This window comes from Coptis chinensis, chromosome 7, assembly GCF_015680905.1.
Source record: "Coptis chinensis isolate HL-2020 chromosome 7, ASM1568090v1, whole genome shotgun sequence".
NCBI classification, from domain to species: Eukaryota; Viridiplantae; Streptophyta; class Magnoliopsida; order Ranunculales; family Ranunculaceae; genus Coptis; species Coptis chinensis.
The window spans coordinates 31,992,257-32,005,359 of NC_141462.1; the positions used below are offsets into that span (position 1 = coordinate 31,992,257).

A 13,103-nucleotide genomic window follows, 5' to 3' on the forward strand; every position below is an offset into this window, starting at 1 on the left:
AAGTGGCTTTTAATAGGTTAGCAATAATAGATGATAAATGGCGGGAAGCCTGGCAAATTATCATGGCATGGCAGGACGCGAAGGAACCTCACTTCTTTATAGAAGAGGAGGATGACGAGTAAACACTGGAGTGGAGGTAAGTTTTAGTTTCAGTTAGTGTCTGCTTATGTCCCAAGCAATTTAATTCTGTTAACCCCATAATGGGTGGAACTCTTATAGAGTTGCGTCATTTTTTATTTTCTATATTAGTATGTTCTAACCTTGTTTTGCAGATATTCCAGAATTTCACGCGTTTCCATGGTATTTTTCTACCCTCTTTATTTAAATGCTTTGAGAACAAAGCATGCTTCTTGTTTAGGGGGGGCATAGAAACACGTGTAATTAAGGCATCTGTTAGGATATAGATATGTATAATATGCATATGTTTTCAAGTTAAAAATTTCAAAAATATAAATAAATAAGTTTATGATATAGACTTAGGAATATTGGTATTGTTTTCTTTCTCTATGCTCTTAATAATCTAGAAGTCTCACGTAGCTTTTGCATTAAAATAATTTTTAGAAACTTAGGTTAATATGTATGTAATAATCTTTGCATCTATATATAAATATATTACATGAGTATCTATGATTGTTAGCAATGAAGTTTTGAAATCTAGGCTAGAGTACTTATTCTACAAATCTGTGAGAATATAGCCTAAAGCCTTATATGAGCGAAACATTTGAGAAATGACACAAGGGAGAAGTAAAATCCGGATAGAGAAATCACACGTCCACTTGCTTGATCACTAAACCATATCCTAAGTGAGAATTTAGGCCCTCTTTGGATCCATATAGCCAAAAATTCAAACCTATGAATTATTTTCCGCTAGTCGCCCCTCTGAGCCTTCTTTAGCCTTCCATAAACCACAATTCCTTCACCTTGTTACAAAAACAAAACAAAATAAAAAATTCAACTTACCCAATCTAGAATAAGTCTGAGAATAGAATGAGTGAAGAAAGAAGAAGAGAATAACCTGTGTAAACAAAAATTAGTTAGTTGTTTCAGAAAAAGAAAAAAAAGTTTCCATCCAAGGAAAAGAAAAATAAAAATAGAAATAAAATAAAAACTCCAAAAAATAGAATAAAAGGAGTCAAAAGCCAAAGAAAAAAAAATAAAAAAAAAATATGGCTAAGGATGGAAACAAAGTATAGAAGCAAAAGTAAATAACAAGGGTTTCTCTAGTTACATAATATGAAGACTCTATTATCTCAGACTTGTCCTTTTGAATATCCATTTCCTTCCTTCTTAAACCATCTCCTAATCCCCACAACACCTAGTAAAGACCTCTAGCTCAATTAGGAATAGGTCAGTGTGATAGTAAGTGGCAGATGTGTTGATCGACTCCGGCTTCCTTGTGTGTCATTGAGATTGTAAGGTAAAGTGTGCCCATCAAGCAAGACCGGAGTATTTAAACTTGAGTGGAAAAATCAGAGTGTTGTATCTTGACTATTATTGTGAGAACCTACTTAAGGACGCTATTCCGAGTTTCAGAAATGGACCTATTAATGCATTTCATAGTATTACTCATTATATATATGTTTATTCGTAGATGATCGATTATTATGCATATATTAACTTAGGTTTCAACTTGATATTTCTGTATGCGTTACTAGTGAGATGTATAGATAATTGGGAGCATGAATAAGGAAACGATAGTTTTATTTCTTAGTCTTTGTAGTATAGATGAAGTTTGTGAGTACCTTCACTTGAAAACTCTCACGAGGCTAGAACTCGTCCACTAGGGAATTCCTAGTGGTTTAAGGCCTTGTTGCATATGGTCAATGCAATCGCACTCAGCGAAACGAGAGTAGTTAGAACTTCATTTTTGGTCACTTATTCTAATTTCTCATATTTGTTTGAAGACAAGCAAAATGCTGTTTGGGGGTGGTTTGATAAGAGCCCAAAACTGTAGTTTTAACCCCTTAACAATCGTACTTTTAGACCAATTATGTGAATAATAAGTTAGAGTTAATACTGATTACGTGTTTTTATGCATTTCAGGCTTCAAAGTCCATTATGTGCAGAAATGTGCCACTTTAGTGAGATAAAAGAGCAAAGGTCGGTTGCTATGGAGTTCTGTGATTAAAGGCCAATTTTCAAGAAGACAAAGCCTCTGTAAAGCCTGGTCAAAAATGAAAAGTCAAAGTCCACGCGTGCAGAAATAGTGCACAAAGTCCGCAGAACTTCCGAAGACCATATCTTTGGACTCAGACCTCAGAATTGGGCCTACCTTATGTCAAAACGACCAACTCGGAAAGAGCTTTCAATGGTCTAAGCCATGACCCAATCAGAGGAGCAAAAGTGGACGAAATGTTTGTCAAAGCCAACTCTAGCTAAAAAGGCCTTTTTGGACTGAAAGAATTGGGTTTTGGGCCTGATTCTCTGGCCCAAAACATGGCTCCAAGCCCATGCACGATTTTGGATCTGAAACATATAAAAACAAAGAAAAGCTTAGTTCTTAAGTAATCTAGTTTTAGTTTTAGAAAACTAGTTCCTTGTATCTAGGAGCTTAGGATAGAAAGTAGCCATTAGAATAGCTTCTAGATCTAGTTTTAATGGTTTTTAATTAAGTTTAGTTTCATTTCATTCTCTGTTTTAGATTAAACCTTTAAAATATTGTTATTCATTTGATTAGATTAATAAAATAGTTTATTATTATTCAATTCGTTTTCTGTCATTACATTTATAGATCTAGTTTAAATTCTCGTTGATATCATTTCTTAATTATTAATTAGATTCCAATTATTGTTTGTTAAATTAGTAAAGTTGGAATCTTGATATTATGTTTAGTTTAGATTCATATGGAAATGATTGCGGAATAAGTTTCCGCTAACCCTCCATTAGAGGGGGTTGAGAAGCCTTGATGAAAGCTTGATTCCGATTATCGCAGAGTCGTTGTAATTTCTATTCCACTCTAGAAACGATTAATTCACCATGAGAATGGGTTTAATCGTTCACATGCTAGTTATGAATTGGTAGAAGTGCCATGTGTAATTAGGGATTAGGAAGAACCAATTGTTCGCGTAGCGATTCATTCGGATTTCTGACGATTCGTCGTTAGTAAGTTAAGTTGAGTTAAGGTCGAATCAATCCCCCCTAATTCCTTATCATAGAATCAACGCAGCATTCCGTAGTTAATTAGTCGTATCTTGTGGGTAGTTGCATTGTAGTTTATAATTCGTAAATCTCTCATTAGACTTTAGTTAAGATTATTTATACTTAGAAAACATTACATGTGTAAGAACTAGGAGTGGAACGAATCATCTACTCCACTATATCTCAATAGGATTAAGAGTAGAAATCTTTGATAAATTTAGATCAACGAATTTAGTTTTAGTTTTACTAGCGTTTAGAGTTCTCACGAGCTTTAGTCATTGGTAAAACTATTCATTTTACGTTTATCAGCGCCCTACTTAGGGCTATTTTGAGCGCTACCTGCGCCCTCTGCTGAATCTGCCCGATTTCCACAGGTTTGTTTTAAACTTCCATTTCTTCAAGGTTTTCAATGTTCTAACTTGTTATACACACTGAGTACGCGTAAACAAGACGCTATTTATAAGCAAAGCAAATAGGCATTCAGGTACTCTTTTCTTCCACACCTCGCATCTCCTGTTAGAGGTTCATACTAGCATATCAGGATTGTTTGGAGTGTTGTTGTGTTACTTAGCCTTGCATGAGATTAAGGTCAGGCCGAAGAAAAACGCCTAACGTAATCAACCGGCAACGTCAACAAACACGCCTTTCTAGTATACCATCGACTACACCTCTAACTAATATACCACACACACCACTTGAAGAAATGGCTAAAGAAAGAGAGTCTCCTCTCTCTGACTTTTACAAAGCCTTGAACGATAGCCCTAAATCTTGCATCGTTCTATCAGACCCAGTGGGGGATTTCCGAATCCCTCCAAATATATTTAATTTGTTATCCGTTTTTCATGGGTTAGACCATGAAAAGCCTTATCGACATTATCGTAGGATTGACCAAGTCCTTATTACATTCCACCATCCCTACGGTTGGTCTTTGAACAAATTAAACTAAGGGTATTTCCTTCTTCACTTTAGCCGATAAAGGCGTCTTGGTTAACTACCCAAGCCAAATTCTCGTGGACTCGTGGGCTAAACTTGTTCAACTATTTATGGAACATTTTACCCACCATCGAAGACCGATGAAATGCTTTCCAAGATTCATTTCTTTCACGTAATCCTCATGAATCATTTTCAGAGGCTTGGAATCGTTTTTCACCGATCTACTTATAGAGTGTCCACACCATAACCTTGCGAAAAGACATGCTAGTTCGCGGCCTTTTTCAAGGGATGTTATACCACCACAAGGAGGTGCTTGACATAATGAATGGGGTAGTTTCCTAAGTAAAGGGAGCCTCGAGGAGGCTTATAAATTTTAGAAGATCAAACTAAGCATAATAATGGGCGGGGGTAGTGGACGATTTCTCCGTTCGCTAGTTCTTCTACAATGATTAAAAAGCAGGTATGTTTGAGATGAAACCCGATCCAGAACTTAAAAATTTAATCGAATTTCTAACTAAAAAAGTAGAGGCTATTTCTGTTCAACAAATGCCTATCCCTGTTATGAATGTCAACTCCAATCCATGTAATTTCTGTTTCAGTCCAGAGCATCCCGACTCCTATTGTCCTTTCGCCTATGAGCAACAACAATCACAACAAGGCCAAGGTAATTATAATAATTATAACAATAATAATTATAATGCTAATAGAGGTATCGTTCCGATAAATAATAACTACCAAAATCCACTCATTACTAATCAACGTGGCATAGTTCCTGTCACACAACCAGTAGCAAATACTACTCCACAACCGGATCGTTTTGATACCTTTATGCAATCTCAACAACAGATTTTACAAGCCATCCAACTTTCCTTACAGCAGTTAGCTCAAGAGAAAGTACAACCCAAAGGTGTGTTTCCAGGACAAGCGATACCTAATCCTAAAACATCAAACACAGCCTTTGAGGTAAATGGTAATACTAGTAACAAAAATGCAAACGTAGGTGAGATAAATTCCATCACCACTCTCCATTCAGGCAGAGTGGTGGATAACAAAGTAACTATGTCTATAGTTACCCCACTAGTAGTCCCTACACTAGATATTACACTAGATACCGAAACAGAAACTGATGATCCTACCGATGTAGAGGTACCAGTTAAACCACAACCTAAAAAACAGAAAACAAAGGTTAGACATCTAGTCGATCCATACGCTAAATATAAAGAGAAACCATCATTTCCTCATAAATTAGCTATGTTAAACAATGATACAAATTTTGACGAGATTAGGGAAATTTTTAAAAATCTAACGATAAACTTACCTTTTCTTGAAGCGATTAAAAAGTTACCTCACCATGCTAAGTTTCTTAAAGAGTTGTGCACTACTAGGCGTAAGACAAAGATTCCCAAATACGCCTTTTTAACAACACAGTTTCCAACTTTAACAAAACACAATGGAATAGTTAAGTACAAGGACCCTGGTCGCTACTGTACAATGCACCTTAGGGGATACTCACACGACCACTGCTTTATTAGACCTCGGGGCGAGTGTTAATTTACTCCCTTATTATTTATATAAACAAATAGGTCTACATGAAATGCAACCTACAACAATGACGTTGCAACTAGCTGATAGGTCTATCAAGTATCCTAAGGGTGTAGTGGAAAACGTGCTGGTTAAGGTTCAGGATTTCTACTATCCTGCGGATTTTGTTATCCTTGATACAGAAGTCGCTAACGATTCTGTTCCAATCATTTTAGGACGCCCTTTCTTGGCAATTGCAAATGCACTTATAAACTGCCGCGATGGTTCAATGTCCTTGTCTTTTGGCCATCTTTCCGTTGCGGTTAATATTTTTAAGACGATCAAACAGTTGCCTTATACAAATATTGATGGAGAGGTTAGCATGATCAAGAGCTTAGCTCATGATTATTTCAAAACCACGTTTCCAAATGCCCAGATGCACAAATTCCTTTCCTTTGGAAGTTCCAACTTTGACAAATACTCCTTGGACAAAGAGAAAATTGAGGAAGATTTCCTTCAACTCTTTTGCAACTCTTCCCTGCCACCTCACGAGTCCCACCCTTCCAACATCCATTTATCCCTTGACGCTATGACGAAAGATGAATTTTTCACCCTCTATCCCAGTGATTCTTTTGACCCACCTATTGAGGAATATCTGGCATATCTCAAGGCTTTTAATGATCTAGACTTGAAAGCTCTAGTTGACACTCATTCATCTTCCCTCACCAATATTCCCCACCTTCCACCCTTTCAAAGGAACCTAGAGTTTGCGCTTGACCCTTTTGTTTCTTCTGTACTTAATAATTTTCTAAATCTTCTTAATACAGAAATAATTCCCAAGGGAAAGGAACTTGACACCTTTATTTTCAGAATTGAGACAGTTACCACCTACACCATGAATGAGTTTTGTGCCAAACCTACTTTCTCATTTCTTCCATTCCTTACGTCTAAAATTCATCCATATCCACCATATCTTCCACAAACATCCATTTTCTCACGATCTTTCACTTGGACACCCTCTCGTTTAAAGGCGAAAAAGAAGGTGCATGCACGGTTACATTCTAGATCCATCAGACTTCGTTTTCATTCAATAAGTTGCATCGTAAAGAATTTTGGTGCTTGATTCTGTTTGGGGGTGCATTCCATGTTATTTATTTATGGAAAGACCCCCAACTCTTTAGGTTGTTGATATATGGAAAACAGAAGGGTATATATATATATATATCTAGTTATATTTTAAAGTCTTGAGTATCTGACTATAAACGGCTCAGTTTGTTGTTTGGTGTACTTCCTTTCATTTCCATATATTGGTAAGTGCATCATTCAGGTAACCGGGCCCTCCTTATAGAGTGTGTAGCTGTAAGTACCGGATCCTAAGTCCACATTAAACATAATTCACATTTTCCACTTTTGCATGTTTTCTCGGATTTTGAGTCATGTTCTTCTATGGTGTGAATTATGCATTATTGCTTTATTGTTTTTTTATATTAAATTTTATTCATAAAAAAATAAAATTATTAAAATCATAAAAATAGTAATTTAGGAAGTCTCGGGAATTTGACTTTAAAAGACCCGCTGTTAAAACAAATTTTCAAACTCTGTGGTCAAAAATTTGTTTGCGGGTGGGATGTTCGTTTTCCGTCTGGATTGTTCAACTTCCCAGTTGTGTTGTTTATGTCGTTTAATTGTATTCCGATTTGGGTTGACATTATCTAGGAAATTAGAGTTCATTCGTTCGCACAACTTACGTCATGCACGCACTTCAAGGCATTTTTCATCTTCTTATATGTCATCCATGGTCGGAATAGAGTGTTTTATGGTTCATTGGATTGGAAATTCTCTCCTGATCATTTCCATATCTCATTCGCAAAAATCGGACCGGTAACGAACCGACAATTTTAGTTTGAAGTTGCGCGAAAAATCGACAAATGTCGAAAAATTGAATTGGGCTTGGACCTAAACTCGCACGCACGTGCCACGCACGTGCGTCCCTTCCCTTCACATCAACAGTTCGCGTTTCATTCTCCAAACCGCCATTAACAAACAACAAAGCTTCAAAACCTAACCTAATTTTTTTTTTTTTAAAAAAAAGAAAACCTAATTACACCCACGCTAATTAGTTAAATCCACCCCAAATCTTCTCCAAACTACAGCCACCACCATCATTCTTTTTGTAAGGTTGTTTCACCTTGGTTCCTACACCTTCTACAAACCCTCAACTCCTTTCAAAACTTTCAATGGCTCTAAGACGAAGAATTCTGCTGGAACAAGCTTTTACGGGCGACCGCTTCGCGCCGTTTTTTCATGACGAGATGATTAAGAGGAATTGGAATAGGTTGTGGTACTTGACAAATAATTTCTACCACTCCGATTTGGTCGAACAATTCTATAAGAAGAGAGAGTTGGATGGTCGGAAAGTTTTCATGAAGATGGCTGGGGTTAGAAGAGAATTATCGAGAGAGAAGTTGGCTGAGATTTTAGGCATTACACCTAAACGCCACCTCGACGCCACCGTACAGGAATCCCAGTATACTGGAGTTCCTGCATTGATGAACGACACTCTCATGGAAGGTCAATACAATACGACTTCTCATTGTACTCGACAGTCATTCTTTGCGAACCAACCAACTAGTTGTAGCTCAGTGGATTGGTAAGAACGTCATTGGGAAGGAGAAAGTGAGCGACATTGGTTTGACATGTCTGCACGTTATCTGGATATTGCAAGAGAGGAGGTATGAATTCTGTATCCTCGAGTTTTTGATAACTATGATTAGAGGAGTTGGGAAGAGTATTGCACCATTCCCTGCTTTAATTACGAAGATAATTTTGATAACGCATGTCAGTGTTGCATACTGGCGTGCGTTGCATTTATGCTATTTGTGAATATATACGAGATAGGCATATTAAAATTCAAACGAAACAAAATACCCTTCAAACGAATTTTGAAATGCTCGACAAGAGCCAGTCGGATCTCCATTATAACATGGAGACAGTCCTACAGCGCCAGGTTGCGCATTATACAGAGATGAAGGCAAAAATCGAAGCACGTGACTCTGCTCCCAATACAACGAAGATTGGAGGACCAGTATTAGCACCACCTCGGTAGGTAGAGTTAACGATGTACTTTTGTTGGAAGGTCATGTAACTCTCTAGCTTGTAGTTGAAGCATAGTTCGTGATTCGAACGAAACTTCATAATTCCGTTCGGAATTTCGGTTTTTCAAAAAAACGAAATTCCGAATATAGAGTCGAAATATCCGAAATCATCCGAAATTCCGAATGTGATAGGGGTTGAAATTTAATGAATTTCGGATTTTGGATTTGTCGGAATTCTCATTCGAAATTCCAAACTATGAGTTGAAGTGGTCAAGTATTTGCGTGTAGTACAAAATCTCTGAAAAATTCATAGCAGGAAAACCTTCAGTATGGAAGTCCCCCACTATGTTCCTTGGATTTGGACTTAGCTTTGGTATTTTGAATTCCTTCGCAGATGCACAAATGAGTGATAGTAGTAACCATAGAAGCCCAAGTACTAAACTTCTTAGGTATGTTGAATCCATCTAAAAAGAATGAATGCTCAAGTAGAAATTTTAAGTTTGTTGTGGAATGTCGAAGCAGATGCAATATTTGAATGAATGATGATGGAAATGTTTAATGTGCCAGGCAGTTCTCTGTATTAAACACAACTAATTTGTTTAATACAACTATATAAACTATGCAGTTGACAGTATCCTCAAGGTCAAAACACAAGAATATAATACGTTAATCAAGCCGTCCTAAAACAGAAAGAGATTGAATTCTCAGACAAGTATAAGAGGACCACGCCGAGGCAATATTAATTCAAACGAATAAATGTCTAATCGAATTTCTTTATTTGTGGTTGCATTGCCGATGTGTTGTCGTTCTTATTTGATCATACAACCAATTTAATTGTACAATTGTTTCTGGGCCTGCATAATAGATAAGTCCAACTTGAGAACGTCATCTCTAAATCCTGAAGAAAGCGATCGTTTTTCAGTTTTATTCCTGTAGCCATTTAGTTGTGACTTGTGACGACCTTTCTATAGTTGCAAACGCATGTTCTACTCTCTTTTTTTTTGGTAAAATGTTCTACTCTCTTGGTTGGTCCTCGTTGGTGCAAACATGGAATTTAGTTGTCCAGGTGTACTTTCCTTGCACCATTCAGTCTTTGTTTGAAATTTAACTCGGGTAGTGCGCACATGAACATTTAGTTGTAGGACTGTTTGACTTCGAGCACGCAGTAACTGCTTTTTGGACATTCTGTTGCGGTTCATGGAGTACAAACATTATAGTTGCTAGGAGTTATGAATTGAATGTATATACCCAAGCACACGATCTACTCGTATTTTTTTTTAGCATTTTCTATTATTCAGTAAAGATGCCGGAATTTTGATGCTTCATTTGAGTAGGTTATCTAGTATCTATAGTTTTAAAATTAATCCAACAACCAACCTAAGTTCTTGTTCTATTTCCTCCTCTGTGTTTCCCTCTTCTTCTCTCCTCCTTGGCTCCATACCAGCGTTAGCAATGCAGTATAAACAGTAGACAGTATACAATGGTCTGCTGAAACGTTTTTTTTTTTATTCCTAAACACTCCCGAATGTACATTTAGTACATTAAAAATGCACATTACAAGAGGGGTTTATTCAAAAAAATGAAAATAGAGAGTACAAGAAGAATGGAAAATATATAAAATAAAATAATAATAAAATAAAATTTCCCAAAGGGAATAAAAATTTACGAAATCGATAATTAGAGAGACCATTCATGTCATGAATAATCTCCCTTCCAATGAAATTCGGTACTGAAGGCCACCATGAGAAAACTGGCTTAGAGCGAAGTCCATTGTTCGGCAACATGTCTGCAACTCTATTACCTTCTCGATAAATATGGGAGTAACGAAACTCCATTCTTGAGACAATGAGCAAACAATTCCGCCACCTGGTGAGCCCTCCATGGAACCGATTGACTATTCAAAATACAGTGCAGTGTCAATTTGGAGTCGCATTCCAACCAAAGTTTATTCCATCCTCTTCTATCAGCTTCCTCTATAGCTAAAATAACTCCCATTAACTCAGCAAACATAGAGTTCTAAATTCCTAGGTAGGCTGTAAAGCAACCCTTTGCAAACCCTCTTGAATTTTTGAAAATTGCACCGCATGATGAATGACCAGGCGAACTATGTGCAGCACCATCAGTATTCACTTTGACCCAAGAAAGAAGGGGTGGATACCACCGAACTTCAATGATTCTAATTGCACAAGCTGGGCGTCCTGTGAAGTGTGACTCTCAGTTGATGTAGAATTGACATGTCTTCCATACTGTTAAACATACATCCACTAGAAACTTTTCCAGCTTCTACTATCCAGGGATTCAATAAGTTCAGTAAGGAGAGAATCTTGACTTTGTGATTACCAAATCTAACTCCATTACGAGTTGTCCATATGATCCAGAACCCATTAATTATGGAAGCATGCCACAAGTCCTTTATCGATCTGATTGCTAAATTGCACCTTAGATGCCTTCTTAACAAAACATAATGCGTCTTCATCAAAAGATAGTCTTATCTGAAATATAGAAAAAACCCCAATTTCCAAAGACATGAAGCAAAAGAGCATTGGAAGAATAAATGACTTACTATTTCTGCACAAGAAGGAGTTTCACATAGTGAACAACATGAGACATTGACTACTCCTTTTCCTTCAACATTATCATCTGTTGGCACCTAGTTGTGTAGAAGTTTCCACACTAATAGCGATCTGGAAGGTGGAATATACTTTTTCTAGATAAATTTACTCCACCATACAACTGGTTGCGAAGGGCGAACTACTTGAAATAGGCACCTGTAGTACTCAGTCTCGAATCTCCCGTGTTAACTCTGGTGGAAGAACCCAATTTCCATCAACCATAAAATCTGCTACTTCATCTGTAAGAGTTGACTGCACTTCCTTAGAAATATTCAATTTATCTGCAGTTTGCTCTGAAAGCCAACAATTAGTCCAGAAATTAATACTCTTCATTTCCAAAAAACCACTCTGTACGTATTCATTCTAACAAAAGCAATTTCGTTACAAATTCCCCGTAAGATAGAAGAGCTTCTATAGAAAGTAATAGGAAGACCATGCTTGTTAAAATACTTTCCATGCATAAAAGAAAACCAATGATCATCAGATGCCAAGTGAGCTTAATCATTGATGCTTTATTGAGGGCTCTCACTGATCTAACTGTGAGAACCATACGTTTCTCCGGATCCCCAGTCCATATAAAATTTCTGATTCATGAATCTAACTTTTTCAGTAAATTGACAGGCCATGCACAAATTGCAAAACTATAGAGCAACAAATTTTGAATAACTGAATGAACAAGTTGTGCTCTACCCATAATAGAAAGTAATCGTCTTTGTCTTTGCCACCCTGTAAGCTTGGATCTAACTTTATCAACCAGCGGCATCAAATGAGCTTTGGTTGGTTTTCCAACAAAAATCGGAACACCCAGATATCGAAAAGGAATTGACCACTCTTTGATTTCCAAAGCTTATAGTATTTCTTCCTTCCTGTACTGAGCTGCATTGCTCCCTTGAAATAATTCGATTTGCTGACAAACGATTTGCCAATATATTTTGGGAATAATCGAGGTACTGGTGGATTGAAAAATTAATGGGCCTGAAGTGAACTGTTTGCCTTATTTTCATTCTAGATTTCTAAATTAATCTTGGACATCCTGTGCATTGGGCTTGAAATTAGGGACCCTTGTCTTGTATCTCTAATTTCCCTACATTCCTAACATCATCAACAACTCAACAAGCATACTAGAGCATCCCCAATCTCTTTTCGAGAATTCCAGATGCTTGACTGCTTGTTGGAATTGATTCCTTACTTGCATGTTAGAGTTGGAGGCTTGTTACTGCCACATAATGGCAACAAACCTTAGAGCTTATCAGCTGAATTCAGCAATGCAAATACAAGCTTCAATGGCAATGTCATTGCCTCTGCCCCGACATCACAAGCGCACATATAAAACAGCAACATAAATGCAGATGCAGGAAAAGGATTATTAATCGTCAAGGATACGCATGGCTGAACAAAAAAACCTACTTGGGTTGCTCGAGACGACCTATTTATATACCTGTATAGTTTTCCAGCCATATTTAACAATTTCTCCAAAACAACGTTTAAGACATCAAGATGAGATTATCTGAACCATCAAAGTTTGAAATGCACGATCAAATTGGGTTATTTTGAGATCATCTGATATGGCCTGGATATGATGAACTTATGAAGTAGGTACTCAGAGTAGCAAGAGGCTGAGGTTTTACGTATGTATGGTATCACCAGCTGCAAAGACTACATAGCCATAAAATTGGACCTGGACTCTTCCTTGTCTACGTAACAAAGCCACCATCACACAACTTGAGGACTCCTGAGCGCCAGCATATGAACATGAAAAATGTTAACATGGACCGAAGATAGAAAAATAAGCATAAACAAACCC

At 37.1% G+C, this 13,103-nt stretch overlaps 1 long non-coding RNA gene across 1 annotated transcript; it reads right to left on the bottom strand.

The window, feature by feature from the left end:
* Positions 1-10,173: 10,173 nt before the first annotated feature.
* Positions 10,174-12,200, bottom strand: LOC147487143 (uncharacterized). The gene is made up of 3 exons (XR_015200657.1): positions 11,990-12,200; positions 11,251-11,592; positions 10,174-11,134 (listed from the first exon to the last, which is right to left on the bottom strand). It is a non-coding gene; the product is annotated as an uncharacterized LOC147487143 (long non-coding RNA).
* Between the last annotated feature and the right edge of the window lie 903 nt (positions 12,201-13,103).